At 39.2% G+C, this 19,834-nt stretch overlaps 1 protein-coding gene across 2 annotated transcripts in view; it reads right to left on the bottom strand.

Annotated features, from left to right (window-relative positions):
• ARHGAP15 (Rho GTPase activating protein 15) overlaps positions 1–15,473 on the bottom strand; it is a 607,941-nt gene extending 592,468 nt beyond the window's left edge. Inside the window, exons 1-3 of one of the 2 annotated variants that reach the window (XM_001915565.6) lie at positions 15,241–15,473; positions 14,847–14,924; positions 13,274–13,411 (exon numbers count right to left, since the gene is read on the bottom strand). The gene's annotated coding sequence lies outside the window, so the exon portion shown is untranslated. The remainder of the gene's footprint in view (positions 1–13,273; positions 13,412–14,846; positions 14,925–15,240) is intronic. The other variant, XM_023622852.2, reaches the window with a different exon arrangement.
• Between the last annotated feature and the right edge of the window lie 4,361 nt (positions 15,474–19,834).

Here is a 19,834-nt window from a genome sequence, read left to right as displayed (position 1 = left end):
TGTTCTTCTAAGTTAGGAAAATGAATCCAGTCATAAAAGTTAGACAAACAAAATAAAGATGTAAATGAAAAAGCTACACATAAATGGATGCTTTTTCATAGAATACAGTAACGTGCTGGTCCATCTCTCAACATTGATTAGGATTTATTGTAAACACAGAAGTTCTCTGGAGGACTAGTTCTGTCTAATCACTGCATTCTGGTTCTGTTTTCTTAGGAGCAGCTATAAATTCAAGAAGAGGTAGAAAACTGGCAGACCGCCAACACTATTCAACCCACAGACATATTTTTGGGCCTAAACAAAGTTTTGAATCAGTTTCTAATGGAAAAATGAAGATTTTTACTTTTTAAAAAAGGTATACATCTGTATGTCTTCTCTAGGAGAGTCAGAAGATGTGGAAAACTCGTTGAGATGTGCACGGTGTCCGTCAGCTGGGGACAGACAGCTTCTATATCCTGTACACAGGACAAGTCCTCCCTGATGCACAGGTTCTCTCCCTTCCCACTTGATTTGCATAGATATCCTGTGTGGTATGGGAGCATTTGTGACTGTGACCCCTCATGTCAATCACCTCTAGGAGCATTGCTCCTCTGATGTGTGGGTTGAGCAGAGTTTCTGCTGTATATTAATCAATATCATTTTCTATGTTTTATTGTTTTCAAATCCAAGCTGGTAGGATTGGAAATGGACAACAAAACCAACAGCCTGTGTTTGTACCACTGCTTTAGAAGAGATTCACCGGAGACTAAAATTATTTCATTTATTTGTATAATTTGTTCAATATGATCCCAAATTACCAAGAGTAGGAAATCGTGTTGTGCTCCTTGCTCTTGCTAAGCAACTTCTCCTTTTCCCCCTTCTCTGCTCTGACCTCCTTTACTGTTCCTATCACATTTTGGCCGATAATCGTATCCTGACTTCTATTGTTTTCTGTGTTCTATTTGACTTGTGTGTCTTTTCTGCCCAAATTGACTGTAGGCTCCTAAAGTCAGACACTCTATTTGTCAATATTGTTGCTCTGTATTGTATCAGGACACTGCTGGCACTTGGTGCCTGTCTGAAATCCCCTATCTTTAATCCCTCCAGTTTTATGAGCATTTCCAACATGTTCAGGTTTGTCACCATGTTGGATTCCCAGTCCCAAGTGTCACTGGATTCTCGTGTTTCTTTCCTACTTCTCCAATCAAAAGCTGCCACATGGATGTGGATACAGTGCATCACGGTCAGAGGGAGTCAGAACAACCACTGCATCTGCCTTCCCCCATCCCTGCCTCAAGTCATACTCTCTACCCATCTGCCGTACTATCTAAGGTCTAGTTTTCCATTCACGCTGATTTTCTACCCTCTACAGCCAGGCTTCTAACCTAATGCCCTCTGGCCTACAACATAGAGCTAGTTATCCAAGTTCAACACCACAGCTACTTATCTCCTGAGCATTTTTTTTTTTTTTGAGGAAGATTAGCCCTGAGCTAACATCCACTGCCAATCCTCCTCTTTTTACTGAGGAAGACTGGCCCTGAGCTAATATCCATGACCATCTTCATCTACTTTATGTGGGACGCCTGCCACAGCATGGCTTCACAAGCCATGTGTATGTCCACACCCAGGATCCGAACCGGTGAACGCCAGGCCTCCAAATTGGAATATGTGAACTTAACCGCTACGCCACCGGGCCAGCCCCTCTCTCCTGAGCATTTTGTCAATCACTTCCCAACGCTGGACCTGCTCTCATTAATCAGATGCCCTAATACCAACTGCTTTCAGAGTTAGGACTGAGGTTGACGTATTCACCCAACGTCCGTACATGGAATGCCAAGCAGGTTTCCCCAGGAGGAAAATAAAATGAAACAAAATGACTTCTCTAACTGGATCAGCAACCTAGACCCTGTGTCTCCCAACTTCCTTTCTTATTTTTCCCTCTCAGAATCATTTTTCCAGGACGCCAGCATATCTGCCTCCTGAGCCATCTATGTTACCACCTTACCACCCTAGGCAAAAATTAGATATAAAATAAAAGTGAGGGAAGAGAATTCTACTTTTTTCCTCTCTCCTGTCTCTGTAGTGGTTTTTTTTTTTTTTTTTGAGGAAGATTAGCCCTGAGCTAACTACTGCCAGTCCTCTTTTTGCTGAGGAAGCTGGGCCCTGTGCTAACATCGTGCCCATCTTCCTCTACTTTATATGTGGGACCCACCACAGCATGGCGTGCCAAGTGGTGCCATGTCCGCACCTGGGATCCAAACTGATGAACCCCAGGCTGCACCACTGGGCTGGCTCCTGTAGTTTTTCTTTGGTTCATTTTAATTTCACCTCCAAGACTCAATGGCTGCCAACCACTTTACGAATTGCTCTATGTGATGAACATTAATTCTTCAAACTTAAAGGGTATTTTTGGTGAGTTCACATGTTGAGCTGCTTGAAGGAAAATCTCCATATCAACCAAAAATTGGTAAACAAACAAGAAAAGAGTGAGCCTTCCTCCTTCTCTCCCACACAGCTATACTACACTCCCACACACAGCTGTACTGAGGAAATGAAACTAATAGCAAGAAATTGCTTTTGATGAGTTTCATAATCTTATCTTAATACTTAGAATTGAAATAAACCGAAATTATCCTGGCATGATTTTTATATCATAACGAAGGAAAAAAATGGTCACATTCGATTCAAGAGAACCTCATAAAACAATTTCTACTATGGCTACTAGCCACACTACATTTAACTTTTTTAAAGGAATTATTATGTGCCACAAACTAGGCTAAGTTCTGTGCATACATAATTTTCTTTTTTATCATGTGAGGAATCTCCTCATTTTTATAGATGGGGAAACTCAGGCTCAGAGACATTAAGTGACTTGCACAAAATAACATACATATTATCTAGCAAATGGCGGAGCCCAGGGTTGAACTGACTTCCAAAGCCGCGCTCTTACTATTTTTACTATCTCTGTAAGGAATAAAAAAGTTCTGGACTAGAATTTGAGAGAAATATGTTCTCAACATGTCCTCAAACAATTCAGTTTCTTCATGCTTCATTGTCTTCTTTTAAATCTGTTAAAAGATGCTGCTTTTCTCACTAGCTTGCTGGAATGATCATGTAAAACAGTGTAAGCAAAATCACGTTTGAAACTCTAAATAGAATATAAATAGATAGTACACATTCTTACTTGTATTAATTAATGTGAACCCAATCATCATCCTGAAGACATAAAATAAATCTGAAATAGACAAAATAAAGAGATAAGAAAAATAGGAGTATGAAAGCAAGTAAGACTCCTTGGCCATAGTCTACCTAATGGATGACCAAATTAGTAACTATGATAATAGGTAAAAATGGAGAGAAGGGAATGAATGCCCCTAAAACACGTTGATTGATTGAATGTATGAAATAAGTGATCCACAGGCATCCACAGACACTCCAAGATTACCTGTTTAGGTGATTTGCGGAATAGAGGTGTCTCAGCTGAAATTAGAAGAATGACAAGGATTCTGTGGGGAGGTCGATTACGGGTTTAACTTGGGACGTATTCAGTTTGAACTGCTGATGGGACATCGTGGAAGAGGTATCAAGTGACAATCAGAAATGAGGAATAATATTGGGAGGGAGGCCAAGGTCAAAGATAGAAATTTAAGGACCATGCTTGAGGGATTGAATTTAAATCATAAGAGTGGATGAAAAGGTCAAAGGGGTTTGTGAGAAGAGAGGATGGTCTTGAGCTGTGCCACCCACTAGAAATATAAGGTGAGTCATCCACGTAATTTAAAATTTTCTGAGAGCCATGTTAGATGAGCAAAGTGAAATAGGTGAAATTAATTTTAATAATAACCCAAGATGTCAAAATTTTATAATTTCAGCATATGATCAATGTAAAAATATTAATGAGATATTTTACATTTTCTTTATTTGTATTAAATCTTCAAAATCTCATATTTATTTGGCACTCAAAATTGGGCTAGCCACATTTCAAGTGCTGAATAGCCATTTGTGGCTAGTTGCTCTCATTAAGGACAGCATGGTCTAAGAAGGAATTTTGGGATTTAAGGGCTGAGGGGAGACATAGGGTCCAGAGGAGATAGAAAAAGAGAAATAGAAAAGGTACTTGCAGTATGACAGAAACTAAGGCACAAAGTGTTTTTTTCTCACGTATTTTATAACACCTCTACATAAGGCAATGTATATAGGGAGCAAGCAACAGGTTTTTCACAGATGGCATTGTTTTAGACATCAAACAAAGCAGGATCCTTTCAGACTCTGGGGCCTCATGAATGAAGTCCAACAATGCTTAATTGCTAACACTTAACAGGCTTAGAAATTGTAGCATGGCATAGTGAAAATCACATGGATTTCCCATTACCCAGATCTCCCTACAAATCATGCCATAGCCTACCAAATAGCTCTGTAAATTTGGGCACTTAACTACTTAACCTTAACTTGCTTATCTTTAAAATAGGGATACTAATGCCCTTTCATGATTTTTGTGGAAATCAAATGCTATTAGGGATGAAAAACACCTGATACATAATATGCATTATATATAATAGCATAATATAGTTATGATGATGATTATTAACAATCCCACCCTAATAATTTATATTGATGAATGTCTCGTGATCCTGTAAGCATCTTAAGAATAAGGGAATATTGTCTATTTTTTATAATACCATAATACCTACTACAGTGTTGGAGATACCACTGGAGTAATCAACTTTCCTTTTCCCTCCTTAATTCTACTTCTTTAGGAGATCCATCAAGTTACCAATAGGTGATATTATACAGAGGCTCAGATTCAGTGCACTTAGCAGAAAAATGAATATGGGCTTCACTGCTCAGTTTCTATACCTTAAAACTCTAATATGAAGTTAGTTAAAGCAGAAGGATAAATTAACAGAAACAAAAATTTCCCTTGACTCAGCACCCAGTTTCCCAAGCATTCTACCTTTCACGGTTCGTTTAAAAATATATCTCATTTTGACTCTAAGCTTGGTGTTACATCAGTAGAGACTAGAGCAAGAAGTTCTCTAAGTTTTTAGGAAATGAATCTAAAGCAAACATAAAATTATTCAATTTTCACACAATGGTTTTAGCAAAATAGCTTAAAATTTAAATGCTTAGAGGTGGTTGGTGCTTATCTTTAGTTTATGGCAATTTGTTTTCAGATGGTGGGTTATTTGTTCTGAGTTTCGGAAAGTCATCATAGTATATAATGGATCCAGGATTCTAATCCAACTTTTCACCACTGCCAGGTTACTCAACATGTACCCATTAAGTGTCATTTGTTTAGAATATGTTTCTAGCTTCTCTTCCCCTAAATTTATCCTATTTTTGGACCCAGAAGAAGTCACAAGTCTCTGTAAAGCCCTCCTTGATTCTATAGCCCACAGTCAACTCTTATTTAGTTATTCTTTCACTAATCAACTATTCATTGAGTGTTTATTATATGCCTACCACTGTTCTAGGTTCTAGGTATTCAGTAGTAAGAAGACAGACAAGGTCAATACCCTCATGGACCATTCAGTCCAACGTGAAGATAGCCACTAAACCATTTGACAATAAAAGGACAGAATCCCCCATATCCAAAGGCTATTTAAGAAAATGAAAGCAGAGTAATGAGATAAAGAGGGCCTTGCAAATCATGAAAGGAGATTGAATTAATTTGAAGTTTAGGAGAAAGTCATTTGGAATGTTTTACTAGGAGAGTTGTATGATTGAAGTCTTAAGAAGGTCACTCTGGCTGCTTCTTGGAGAATGACTATCGCATGAAAAGCAGAAGCAGGGAAACAAATCAGGAGAATTCTACAGTAACAGCAGTAGAGGGGGTAAGAAGTGAGGGAATTTGGGACATTTTGATATACACCTCCCCCTTGCTTAGTGTCTAATTCATTCCTGCCAAGAGAAAATCTATTAAATGAAAGCCCAAGATACCTAATTGACATTTATAAATATTAAAAATATATGAATAGATTTAAAAAATGTGTTCATATAAGTAACAGCAACAATCTGAAAAAGAATTGTACATAAAATGTAATACAAAGAAGTTTCTTTTATTTACTAAATTTCCTCTTTTTCTTCCATCTTGTTCTTCACAACACTTTCAGTGATTGTGAGACTTACAGATTTCTTTCCCTCAGAGTGTATTTAATAAATTACAGCTCAGAAAAACACGTTTAGGGCCAAAAACCCTGATTGGAAAGTTGTAGAAGTTGCTACCTCCTCAAACTTCTTGAGTTCATTCAAAATGTGCAAACCAACATTGCTCCATATCTTTTGTATAATTTTTCTCTATCTTGAAATTAGAAAATGAAATGCTAAGTGTAGTGGTACATAAAATTGTGATGTCATCAAAATGTCACATATATCATTTAGCAAGTTCTTTGGGGAAAAGTCATTATACCAACAAACCAAAATAAATAAATAAAGAGCCATTAGTCTGAAAAGAAAAAGATAACACTTTTCAAAAGCCAACAGGATAATGTGAGGTAAGTTAATATTTTTCAGGCTCTGCTTATTGCTGATGAATTGGATGTGTTTTGGGGTAGGGAGTGTGAGGGAAAGAGTAGAATTGAGGGTAATTCTTAGTTTATTGTCCTGAACAGATAGATGAATGAATGGTGTTGCCAAGAACTGAGATGGATGAAAATAGGGAAAAAGTAAGTCGGGTGAGGAGGGGTGGGCAGTAAGGACAGGCTCAGGTTTTTTTTTTGGTTTTTTTTTTTTTTTTTTTTTAAAGATTGGCGCCTAAACTAACAGCTGTTGCCAATCTTTTTTTTTTTCCTGCTTTATCTCCCCAAACCCCCCGTACATAGTTGGATATCTTAGTTGCAGATCCTTCTAGTTGTGGCATGTGGGACACAGCCTCAAAGTGGCCTGACGAACGGTGCCCTGTCCGCGCCCAGGATGGGAACCGGAGAAACCCTGCGCCGCCCCAGCAGTGTGCACGAACTTAACCACTTGGCCACGGGGCCAGCCTCAGGCTCAGTTTTGAGCATACTAATTTTGATGTCTCTCTGAGACATTCAAGTGGAGATGCTGGGTAAACAATTGCATCTGTAGTTTTAATGCTAAGAGAAAAGATTTGATTTGAGACCTAATTAGAAAATAGATAGCATTTAAACTCCTGGTACTAAATAAGATCACCTAGGAATAAACTTAGAAGACAAGAAATGAGACTGGAAAGGTAGAAATCTGAAAACTGAGTGCAGGGCATTTAGAGGGTTGGATGATGAAGAAGAGTTAGCAAAGGGGACAGAGAAGCAGCATCCAGTCAATTTGGAGAAAAACTGGGAGAATGAAATATCCCAGAAGTCAAATGAAGAGAGAGTTTCAATTGTATCAAATGTAGCTCAGATGATGGATAATATGAAGACACATAAATGGCCATTGCATTTGGTAAAATGAAACCATTGGAACTCTGACAATAGCATGCTCTGTAATATTTCTACGGCCATTAATTTATACATATAAATGTACATTTAAATTCTTATGTTAGTGCACTAAGCTACCTAAAGTTTTCACTAGCTAGACAGTACACTGATTCTTTGTGTCCCAGTAATTCCTGGTACAACACAGTGTACTTATTTGGAGCTCAAAATTATTTAAGGAATTGGATTGAATTGGGCTGATGTCTTCCAAAAGGGAAAAATCCACTTTAAAATCCACAATTGCATTGTGTGTTATTGACAAGGTCAATTTTTAAAATAAGATATTCTTCCCATTCTGTGGCAGCCCATAAATACTCCCTCTCACCAGGTGAGCTTTCCTACCGTTTCAGAGAAGATATAAATCTGGAAGCAAGTATTCCCTCAACTTCCTCTCCTCACTTCATCTTATCCATTTCCAATTCATCTACATATACACTCATTAAAGTACTCTTCCTTCTGTTTCAGGTTAATCTATCTACTTGAGCTGGTGATCAGCCCCATCTGTCTTAGTATCCTCTGAGACCTTTTTGCTTTCCGGATATATTTTGTTTTCTTTAATTTCATTCCTTTTCTCCTCTCCTTCACTTCAACATTCATATTTCATTCCTGTTCTTGCTATTGACTATTTCAAGCTTTACGAAAAGAGTATTTTACATATGCTAGCCCAAATTCCTTGCTTACTTTAACATCTCATTCTAAGATTTGAACTTCTAATGCTTTTGGTCCTTTATGATACAGTTTTCTTTTTAAGAAAAACAAAGAGACCTTTAATCTTTTGAAGACAAACTCAACTTCCAACCATAATAACAGAAATACCAAATAAAATCATATTGAGATACAATTTTCTATAGATTAGCAAATCTGAAAATTTGGTAACACAATCTGTTGGAATAGCTATGGAGCTTCCACCAGCATTCTCATTAAGTGCTGGTGGAAATTCAAAAAGTTACAACTAACATGATGGATAGTTTGGCAATAACTATCAAAACTATTTTATCTCTTGGCTTTTAAATAAATAGTACTTCTGGGAATTCATTCCATAGACATATTTTCAAATTTACACCATCACATTAAAACATTCATTATTTTAGCAAACCATTGAAAATACCCATGACTCTTTTAATAAGAAACTGGTTAAATTAAGTACAATACAACATACAGTGGAATACTGTACAGCTATGAAAAAAAGAGAATTAGAGAATTTCTTATTTTTATTATGGAAATATCTCCAAGATCTTACTAAAATAAAAAAGCAAAATGGAGAGATATGTACTGTATGCTTCTTTTAATATAATAAGGGAGAATATATACATACACATATACATGTGCATATATGCTTTTTGCATAAGTAAAGTGTGGAGGATTTAAAAAAATAACTATGAAAAGTGGTTGCCTGTTCTGTTAAGGTTGGGGTAAATGGGGGTTTACAAAAACAGGAATGTGAGAAAGATTTTCTTTAAAAATTTTATATTTAGGCTTTATTTTGATTTTGAGCCATCTTGCTCTATCACTCACTCTCAAATTAAAAACAAACAAAAAAGACTTTCATAAAATGAAAATAAAAAGATTATTATAAACCCAGCCTACATAAGAACCCCAAAGCATCTGGGGAGGTAAGCTGGTGCCTGGCCTCAGAGAAGTATCTCCCTTCACTGACTGCCAGAACTTCTGCAAAACACTCCGAAGAGTATGTCATCAACAGTGAGGTATATGGAAGAAGCAAATAAATCCTGATGCTAGATAGCCCGTCCAGATGCAAAATGTGCACATCCGATGACGTATTTCCCCTCCTCAACAAAGCTATTGTTGCTTATAATGCTTAGTCATAATCGGCTCAGCAGGTCCCTGTATTAGGATCTCAAACTATCTTTCTGGCCTTTTCTCCTACCACTATACTTCGAGTTAACAAAACTAGACAACTCACTTTTCCATGTTTTGGTGCTTTGACATATCCCCTTCCTATTCTTAAGAATATATATCTCCCCAGTCCTAGCTTTCTCTGAAAACTGCTGCAAATACTTCCTCCAAAACTGTCCTGATGTCTCTGATAGGATATGATCAAATGATGCAACACCTGAAAAACTCTCTAGATTATTGCCTGGCGCATAACAGGAATACAAAAATATTTGATAAATTTCTGCGCCTTAATAAAACATTCCTTATATCTGTTTATGGTACTTGACAAAGTACCATATATTCATAATTGTAATGTAAACTTTTTTGCATTATAATTATTAATATAATACTCATACTAGATTTTAGTACCACATAGTAGTTCTAAACTACAAGTAGCACATACTATAAGCTTTTAAAGATAAATATTGTGGGGAGAGTTCATACATAAAATAGCTGTTGAAAAATATTTTTAAATTCAGTTTAAGTGAAACATTTGTTTCATTCAGACCTACCCTTAAACTGTCACTATTTCTTTCCTATTATAGAGTTTGGAGAATTTGAATGAGTAATGCTTTTAAACGTGACTGTATGTGGCTGTGTAGTAGAGTTCTGTGGCTTTTCCCCATGAGAAGTGAAGCCACCTTTCTTCCGGGGAAGCATTTTAGTTTCTACATGTGGAAACCCCTCTTTTCAGCTGAGATTCCGTGTGTTGTGGATGCAGGCAGCTCTTCAATGCTAGTGGGCCTGCAACTGAGGCCTGGTCACTCAGGGTGTCTGTGCCTCAGTCAATGATCAGCCCAGATATGGTCATGTGAGCCAGTTCAGTCCAATCTGAGCCCTTGGCTGTGGGATAGAGGAAAGGTGTTCTTTTGCAACAAAGTTTGCTGAAAGAGTCAGATGTAAACCTGAAGCTTTCTTGTTAACTCCATGTGAGCTTGTCAGAGACTTCTTGTAGCACAGTGAAAAAAAGAGAGAAGGAATGAAGAAAATGAGACCTAATTCTGACAATCCTGTGTAAGCTCCTAGATCCAGCCATGCCTGACTTAGTCCTTCGGATTTTTCACTTACACAGATCAATGCTTATCTCTATTGCCTAGGCTAATTTTGACTTATTTTCCATCATTTGCAAACCAAGGAGCATTGTCTACTAAAAGCTGAAATTTAGAATACTTAAAAGTACATTTTAAAGTCTAGCGACATAGCATTTATTTTCAGTGCTAAAATTCGTTTCTGGTACCCAAAGAGTTAATTCAGGACATTAAATGATTTTTAAAATACATACATAAGACAATTGATTATTAAATTATTAAATATTTTCTAAGTGTGTGGGAATACCAAAATAGTCTGAAGATGTAGTGCAATTAATTTTCATCTACTACTAGAAAGTGTAGCAGATGAAAATTACTACACTTATAAGATAGACAAGAAAGGTATATATTTCCTCAGGAATATCTTAGAGAAATGGATACATCTCTGTGATGGACCCTTCATATAAAACATTCTCAGAAATTATGTGTTTAAATACCACAGACAAGACCAATGGTTCACAGACACTCTTTCTGCCCCAAAATATGTCCCCTAACTATTTGCCACAGTATCAGTCCCCTCGCTTGAGACGGAAGTCCTTAACATTTAGCTGTTCTTTCGGATCCTGTCTGCTGAGAGACCATATTAAAACTCGCCTGGGGGGAGTGGGGAGGCCCAGCTAAGATGTTAAAAGAAACAAAGCTCTGTAGCCTTCTCTTGTGAGCATAGGTTGTTTTTATCAGATGCCCTAAGTGCTGAGAAACAGGATGAGTAAACTCTAGGGACAATGGGAATGGGATGGAAGGAGGGGTAGGGTCTGTCCCTCCAGGTACCAAGGCTGGAGGACCCTACGTTAGGGACAGAGCAGGCCACACCAGAACAAGTCATTAAAAAAGAACGACAGGAGGAATATCAAGGAAAAAAAATGTCTCCTTTCTGAATTTTGCTGACTGCTGGCCCCAAGTGGAAAAACATGATATTCTTTTAATCCATCAGCTTTGAAATGACTCTCCAAATGAGATTTTCTGCATTGTTTTCATTTCACCAAAATTTGTTTCTTATTTATTCACTTAAAATTTACAAAAGTATAATCATTTGTAATTGACTCTCTTAAAATTTGGGGTATACGTTCCAGAGATAATGCTTTACCTGTTTTTACAAAAAATTCTGAGAATATCTTAGTTTACATGTCTATCATCTCTACTTGTTGCTCTTTACAAATCCATACTAAGCTAGTCTAATTAATTCTTAATTTTATCCAGATTCCGTAAAATATCTATATTTTAATTTAATAGTGTCTGCAAGAAACAATCGTTTTACAAAGAATTTGGCTTTTAAAATATTAAATGGTTTAAAAAACCATAGCGTACTTTTATTCAGTGCCAAACGCTTATGTAGCTATTCATTCTTGTTAATGTGTAAGTACTACATGTGTTTATTCATGTGATGTTCTTTTGTAATAAAATGAAATCAAGTAATAACATATCAACCAAAACTATCTGAATTATTCAGATTCTATAGATGCAGAGGTTCAGAACCACAATATTGAAGACAGACTTAAATAATGCTTTCCATTGTGAGGAAATGCAACAAATTGAAAAGCTAATCAGAACATCAAAGCAAATATATGTTACCCAGGTCTTCCTACACTCTAACAATAAAAAATGTATTGAACAGCAAGTCTTAATCTCCATTTATTCATGATCATTTTAATAGTCAACAAGTAGCTAGCTTCAGGGTTGACAGTTGAAGAGGTCTTAAAATGGAGTGTATCAGTATGCCTAATAATTTCCTACTAAATTGACCACATCAAAAAGCATTTATATGTGTCTCTCAATAGAAGACAATAAAAGAAAAGAAAATTGTTGCCACTTATCAACTCTGTAACCATTTTTTAATAACACAAAAAAATAGGTGTTGTGGGGGCCATCACTTCCCCCATCCAACAGAACAATAAAAATAATATTAGGGAAGAGTGGATCATATCTGGAGCTTTTATTAAAATTCTTTCAAAAATCTACAGTTAGATTTATTTTAGGTATTTGTCTCCAAGATTAGCAATACTTTTATATTTTCTGTACATATGTTACAGCATACAAAGACATTCTGTAAAAGCAAGAAGTTAATATAAAAGTTCTTGTCAGTTTGTGATTGACAAGTCCTTTTCATTTCTAAGGTTATTATTTTGGGAAATCTCAAAGAAGGAAAACTATGTAATTACATAAATAACAAAAATGTATCTCTAATTTGCCTCTTTTCCCAGAAGTAACCTACGGTGAATTGATCTGTGACTTCTCTTTTAAACATAGAGTTTTGTTTATGAAACAGAAACTTGTTCTCTTTTCACATGATATCTTAAAGAAAATTTAGGGAAAAAATATTCAAATGTCATAATATAGAGCTTTCTTTTGCATTTTAAAACTTTCCTGCTTTTTAATAGCAATTTAATAAATTACGCCTTTTTGAGGGTTTCTAATGCTAACTTTAATACAACACTTTACATTGGGTATCTTTCACACTGCAATTCAGATGTTATTCTCATTGGTGCAATGTGCCTTTTTCTTTTTCATTATCTGGATCTTGAATAGTAGATATTTTTCTAAAACAATCAGTTAAAGATGCAAAGGCCCACATTTTCTCTAGCAGTTATTTTTAAAAGCACTTTCAAACTAAAACTATACCTTATCTGTCTTTAATATTTTCGTATAAAATCTTAGCAAATGATCCTAGTATAATATCTTTTAAAGGACTTTAGATATCGACAGTTGCAAATATGAAAAGAATATTCTTTTCTGTACCAAAGGAAATAAAGCGCTGTTTCAATCACAGGTGCCAACACTTAGAAATGTTTCTATCTTCACACCAAAGCGTAAGATACTCTAGAAAAAAACATTTTTGAGTTTAAATTTCACATTCAATATGAAGTTAAAACTCACCTTTTCTCGGTGACGACTTGTTGTTGAAACTGCCATCAACTTCTAACTGTTAATGACTCTTTCAACAAAAACGGAAAACAGTAAAGTAGTCACATGTCGTAAGAGTAGGGCTGTGTTGGATGCTGCTTAATTTCAGTACTAGAGAAAAAAAAAAGGCAGGGGGTGGGGGTGAGCACAAAAACTTTTAAATAAAACCACTTCCTGCGCAGATACGGTTAACCACACACATCACATCATTACTTGATTTGAAGAAATTGCCTTGTATAGTCAACAATATCAGTATTTTTCAATATGATTTCCAATTTTCAAAAACACTTATATAGATTTCATCAATTCTGATTTAATGGGGAAAATGTGCGGTTAAGAATTTAGCAGGGGGAGGAGCAGGCTGTTAAGCCCCGAGGAAACTTCCTCTTTCTTTGCCTTCTAGCAAGGGCTTAAAAACCTAAGTCTCTACTGTCCTGTGGTTGGCTTGAGCATGTTCACATGCCATGAGGAGGCTCTGCTTACTAACTTGGGAAACCAAGAAGCCACCTCCAATTCACAGAGCTGGTGCTTCTGTCTCACTCGGGGGTGGACCCACAAAGAGATGCCCCAGCTACGAAGTTCATGCGGCCTTGGACAGGTTGCATTAGAACTTCAGAGAACACAGCCCAGGTCCCCGAAGCCACCTGGGAGAAAGGAGGGTGCTCATCTAGCATATGCTGTGACGTTCGCTCTGGCAGTGGCTCTCACACTGGTGTGCCCACTCGGGCAGTTTCCTAACAGTCCTGAAATCCACTGAAAAGCCTTTGCGCTAGCTGAACGTTTCTTTATGAAGAAAAATACAAGAAAGGATCCAAAGGGTATCATTTTTGACATGCTGCTGTGTGCCTATTTGTGTCAAACTTCAACCAATCCAAGACACATTTTGGGGGGAGGCCTAACAATAACTGTAAGATGGGCATCTTTATTGAACCACAGAGTTCGAGAGAGAAGCTCCTGGATGTCCAGGCTTGGATGGTTTTGTGAGATTTGCAGGATATTCACAAAAGGAAAAGCTTCCCTTTCAAATATGTGAGAAAGTTAAGTCATAATCTCATGTCATACAAAGCAATTAGACTAGAAATCTGTGTCATAGCTTTCAGTGGTATGCAATGTTTGGCACACATTAAGACAATCTTTAAAGACTGGCACCTGAGCTAACTGTTGCCAATCTTTTTTTTTTTTTTTTTAATTTATTTGGTATAGGGGCCAGCCGGTGGCGCAGCAGTTAAGTTCCCACATTCCGCTTCGGCGGCCTGGGATTCGCCGGGTCCCATCCCGGGTACGGACATGGCACCGCTTGGCAAGCCATGCTGTGGTAGGCGTCCCACATATAAAGTAGAGGAAGATGGGCATGGAGGTTAGCTCAGGGCCAGTCTTCCTCAGCAAAAAGAGGAGGATTGGCAGCAGTTAGCTCAGGGCTAATTTTCCTCAAAAAAAAAAATTATTCGGTATGTATGGCCCAAGTTAAGGATGACATGTCCCTGCAAGTTAATCTCCAGAACCCTCCTTTTTAAAATCATATTTCAGATCGACCCCTAGAACTCACCGTTAATTGTCATTCCAGGATGCACCTTTTTGAGTGTTCAGAGCCCTGAAGGTTTGTCCTCAATGTTCCTCCTTAATACTGAGGAGAAAATGGAAAAATTGTGATACCGAAAGTGAAGAAATCAGAATGCAGGCCTCTATTCTGACACTGTTATTTATTCAACCTTGGCCAAGTCACTTAAGCTCTCTGAGATTCAGATTATTTATCCATATAATAGAACATATAAATAAAAAAGACCTTCCTTTGGAATAAAATTGTTGGTTAGCAATCTTGGGAGCTTCTTGGACGAAATCTGAAACTGGCCCCCCATGCACAGAGGGCGTGGAGAAACGGAAGAAAGAGGGAGGCCCCTCCAGCTTGGTAGGCGGCAAGTCTAATAAACAAGGGAACTTACATCTGAGGCTTGTCTTGAGCCCTGGCAAGATGGAAAGATCTCCGCCCCGCCTGTCAGAATCTTAAAAGTTTACGTAGGGGCCTTCACGGGGTTCAGCCACATCTACCGCCCAGATGGTCTCAACAACACATTGCTCTCTCAAGGCTGCGGCCTTGAAAATGGCTCCCACTGTGGGAACGGTGGGTAGAATGTACATTTCAAGGACAGGGGAGGGGGGTATGGAGCCTCTGATTGCCCCGGTCGAGCTCGTGGGTCAACCGGCAGTCTCGTCCTCTTCATGACCTCCTCCAATACTCCACACTTCCTCGTGACTGGCACTTACAATTTTGTGTGACCCCTCTTTTGTAATCTGCCCTGAGAGGCCAGCAAGGGGTTTATTAGCCCTGAGGTGGTTCACTTGGCAGCTGTCTGGCTGCACTGGAGGCAGATACCATAGCGACAATATAGCCACATGCAACAGAAAACATGGATTAAGATAAGGTTCCAAATAAGTTACAATTTTTTTTACCAAGAGCCCCATGATATGAAACCTTGATTTATTAAGTCTGCTAGGCTGGGGTTGGATCATTCGGGGTGTTCACTTGTGTTTTTATGTGATTTAATAAAGATGATACATTAAGGGCCGGCCCCGTGGCCGAGTGGTTAAGTTTGCGCGCTCCGCTTCAGCGAAAAAAAAAAGAAAAAGCTTGGCAACAGTTGTTAGCTCAGGGCCAATCTTGAAAGGAAGAAAAAAAGAATACTGGTTCTAGCTTGTTCTTCCTTAAAATACTGTTTTAGGGTAGTTTAATTACCTCTCTGGAGTGGTGATACACACCATGGCAGTCCTGATGAGCTAAAGAGGGGCAGCTGCCCTTATACCCAACAGTTGGATTGATTCCTTTGTCAGGCCCACTGAAGGAAGGCATTTCTATCAGGTGCCCATCATGTGACCAGATGTTATAGGAGCAGCAGAAGTTTAAGTTCAAAAAGACACAGATATTCAGTAGGAACTTGTATGAGAAAGTCATCCTCTTCTATGAGAATTACACTTGTGGCCTTAGGTGATAATGTGGCCGCAGCTTTAGGAATGTAACCTGGTTGTGCATGCCATACACGTTGGTCCGGGGGAGCAGCACTGTCAGTTGTGAGGAGGTGAACTGGGGTGGGATATGAGAAGGTGGTGCAGGTTTCCTTCTAGGTATAATGCATCTTCATTGTTCTGGCTTGCAGCAGGACAGTGGGATCCCATGGAGACCAAGTAGTTCCCCCATTGAATAGTAGGGGTGTGAAGTGACTCACTCATCCCCATGAATTCCATGAATTGTAAATTCCAGTAGATAAGGCCTTTTCCAGGTATGATGGGACTTGGTGTTCTCAGCAGCATAGCACATTGATCCATGGTGTGAATCAGGGCAATGACTCTCTCTAGAGGCTCCATAATTTTATGGTGTTGGGTGTCTTGGCAGGGGTCCCTAGTCTGGGATGCGGGGCAACAGGCCCTACTGGTTGGTTGTTTAAATGCATTAAAGCCTGGAACAGTACTTCAGTCCACCGGACCAAGGAGGTTTTAAATGTTAGTAATTTAATATTTTGCTTTAATATTATATTTTTCCTTTCTACCAACCCTGCTGCTTACAGGTTATAGGAGAAACGGAACCTCCACTCAATGTCATGGTCTGTTACCCAGTCTTGCATATCATGATCCTTAAAATGTGACCCCCAGTCACTGTTTTTTCTATGAGGGGATCCACACTTGGTACTCAGCTTCTCTAATTCCCTAATGGTGGTAGCCTGGTTTGAACAGCAACAGGGAAAAGCTTGGGTTAGGCTAGACTTGGTGTCCATATAAACCAAGGCATATTTAGAACCCTCCTTGGAGGGAGGGGGCCAACATAATCAATTTGCCAGTCCCTTACCAGCTGGGAACTCTGGTGGGTGGCCCCAGACTTCTTTGGTATTTGACTTGGGCATTGTTTAGAACACACAGGACCCGCTGTTACTGCATTAACCAACCAAGCCACCATATTTCAATGGCAATATGGCATCCTTGGCAATATACCATCTTACCCAGGTACTGCAGGGCCTCTGTGTACCCAATCTGCTGTATCTACTGAAGGGTCGGTTGCTAGGGCTCATCCCCAAGCTAGGGCATCAGCTTCCTGATTGCCAGGTGTGTCAGTGCCTTATGAGCCGGGATGTGGAAGACAGTTGGGACTGCCTCAGGCTCTTGCAGGTGAACCCAAATGTCTTTCCACATATCCTGACCCCACAAGGCTTGTTCATGATCGTCCATCCCTCAGCTTTCCATTGTCCAAGTCATAGGGTTAATCTCTTTAGCACAGCTCAGCTGTCACTGCAAAGGGTTAATGGCCAGAGCTGGTGAGTGCTCACCAGCCTAACCATTTTGGATTCAGCCCACTGGCAGTTCATTCCTGTTTCCATCCAGATGGTGTCGGTGTTGGGCTGAATAGCGACAGTAATACATGTGAGTGGATTGCCCGGAATAGATCCATCTGGATCCCAGGCATCAGTAGAAATATTTTCCGTTCTCTCTCTACAGGCTACAGAGGCCACCAGAAATAGGGGTGGGGCATTTGGAGGATCTACATATTTTACAGGGCCTGGTAGCTCTCGCAGTGTTAGAGACAATGGGCTAGTGGACAGAGTGCTCTTCTGCTGCAAATAGACATGGCACTTACTCAAAGTGAGAGTCTGAGCCATGGCAGAGGTGGACCAATGAAACATCTTTTCAGCACACCCCTTGATAGGAAGGAAAGTTCTAACCATGGTATGCTGTTCCTTCATGAGAGACTCTACCTGGAGGAGCACTAAGTACATTGTTGGAGTATATCGGGTTTCACACCCTTCCACAGCTGGGACCAAAACCCCGGGGATGCTCTCTCCTATTGTCTCTGCCTCAGTGCCCACCCATACCTTCCAGAGTCACAGGCACCTTTAGCTCAAATGTTAGCCCTGCTTTGGAGATGCCCAGAGGTTTAATCGGCTTCACTATTATTTTCACCTTCTCAAAGGCAGCTTGCTGTTCTGATCCTGTCATGCATCGTTCTTTACCAGGCAGTATAAGGGACGAAAGGCTCTGTGCTAGGCAGGGAATAAAAATCCTTCAAAAATCTCAAAATCCCTACAAAGGCTTGTGTCTCTTTTATGTTCTTAGGGGTTGGATAGTCTTGCACCTCGTCAGTCACAGCTTCTGGAACAATGCACATCTTACCAGATCAAATGAATCCCCAAAACTCTACAGTGGTGCCTGGGCCTTGATTTCCTGTGGATTTACTGCCTATTGTCTCCTTCGAAGATGTTCCAACAAAGCCTGCAGGGTGGCCTGTGGCAGAGGCAAGTCTTCACATTTTAACATTATCTTATCAATGTAATGGGCCCATTTTACTGATGTAGGGAAGGAGAACAGGGACAGGTCTCAGGCTACCGACCCCTGACATACTGTGGGGCTATGTAGGTAACCTTAGGGAAGTACTCGAAAGGTCCACTGCTACCCCTCCCACATGGAGGCAAACTGATCATGTGACTCAGCAGCCAGGGTATACTGAAAAAAGCATTTGCTAAGTCCAGTACAACACAGTATGTTCCTAGGATCACGGCCAAGGTATACAAGATGGTGGCAATGTTGGACACAGCTACATGGATGGGAGGCAAAACTTTGTTCAGTTCTCAATAGTCATCTCCACGAGCCATCTGACTTTCTTACTGCCCATATGTGGCTGTCGAAAGCACTATGTGCAGAGTGTACAATACCCATTCAGTGCAGTTCTTGGATAGTTTCTCTCATTTTCTTATGCCCCCAGGCAATGTATATTGTTACTACCCTTTATGGAGGTGGTAGATCGGCTGGTTCCCACTTGGCATTTTCTCTCAGCACTGGTTTGATTAACCCGGAGGCAGAATTCGCTGATGGAGGTTTGCAGAATTTGGCCTTGTAGGAAATCAATGCCCAATATGTTCTCTGGCATTGAAGAGATAAAAACCTCATGTTCTTGTCGGGGAGAACACCCGATTTGTAGTGTTGGAGAGACCTTCCTGACTATAACCGTTCCCGTCTGTAACCATTGATAGTGCTGAGGGGTTCAGAAAACTTCTGAGGGTTACCATATATTAGAGTACATTTGGCTCCAGTGGCAACTGGAGCCATCACCTTTTGTTTATTTCTGGGGGACCAGTGAATAGTGAGCTCAACATGGGGACTTCAATAACCCACAATGGCCCTCACCTGGAGGCAATCTTGGCTTGCATTCTATACCTGTGGTGTTGGAGGTACCCATCTTGAATAGGACTGTATCCCTGAAGCCTCTGCTGTAGCAGGCAGGGCATCAAAGATAGTAGAGGCAGGTCGGGCAGGTGTAAATTATTGTTTAGGTTTTAAAGTTTCCCACAGACAAAATTACATAGCACTGGGTTGTCAGTCTTTCTTTTCAGATAGGGTCCCAGCACCAAAGAGGTCAAATCATATTTGTTTCCAGATTATTTTTATTGGGCTCTTTATAGGCCAAATAAAATTTTTATAAAAAGTTTTATAAAAATAAAAAATAAAAAAATAAAAAGTAAATAAATTTTTTTATAAAAATTTATAAAAATCTTTATG

The sequence above is a fragment of the Equus caballus genome, chromosome 18 (genome assembly GCF_041296265.1).
Source record: "Equus caballus isolate H_3958 breed thoroughbred chromosome 18, TB-T2T, whole genome shotgun sequence".
NCBI classification, from domain to species: Eukaryota; Metazoa; Chordata; class Mammalia; order Perissodactyla; family Equidae; genus Equus; species Equus caballus.
The sequence above is the reverse complement of the archived record's forward strand: the minus strand, read 5'-3'. Positions and strand labels throughout refer to the sequence as shown.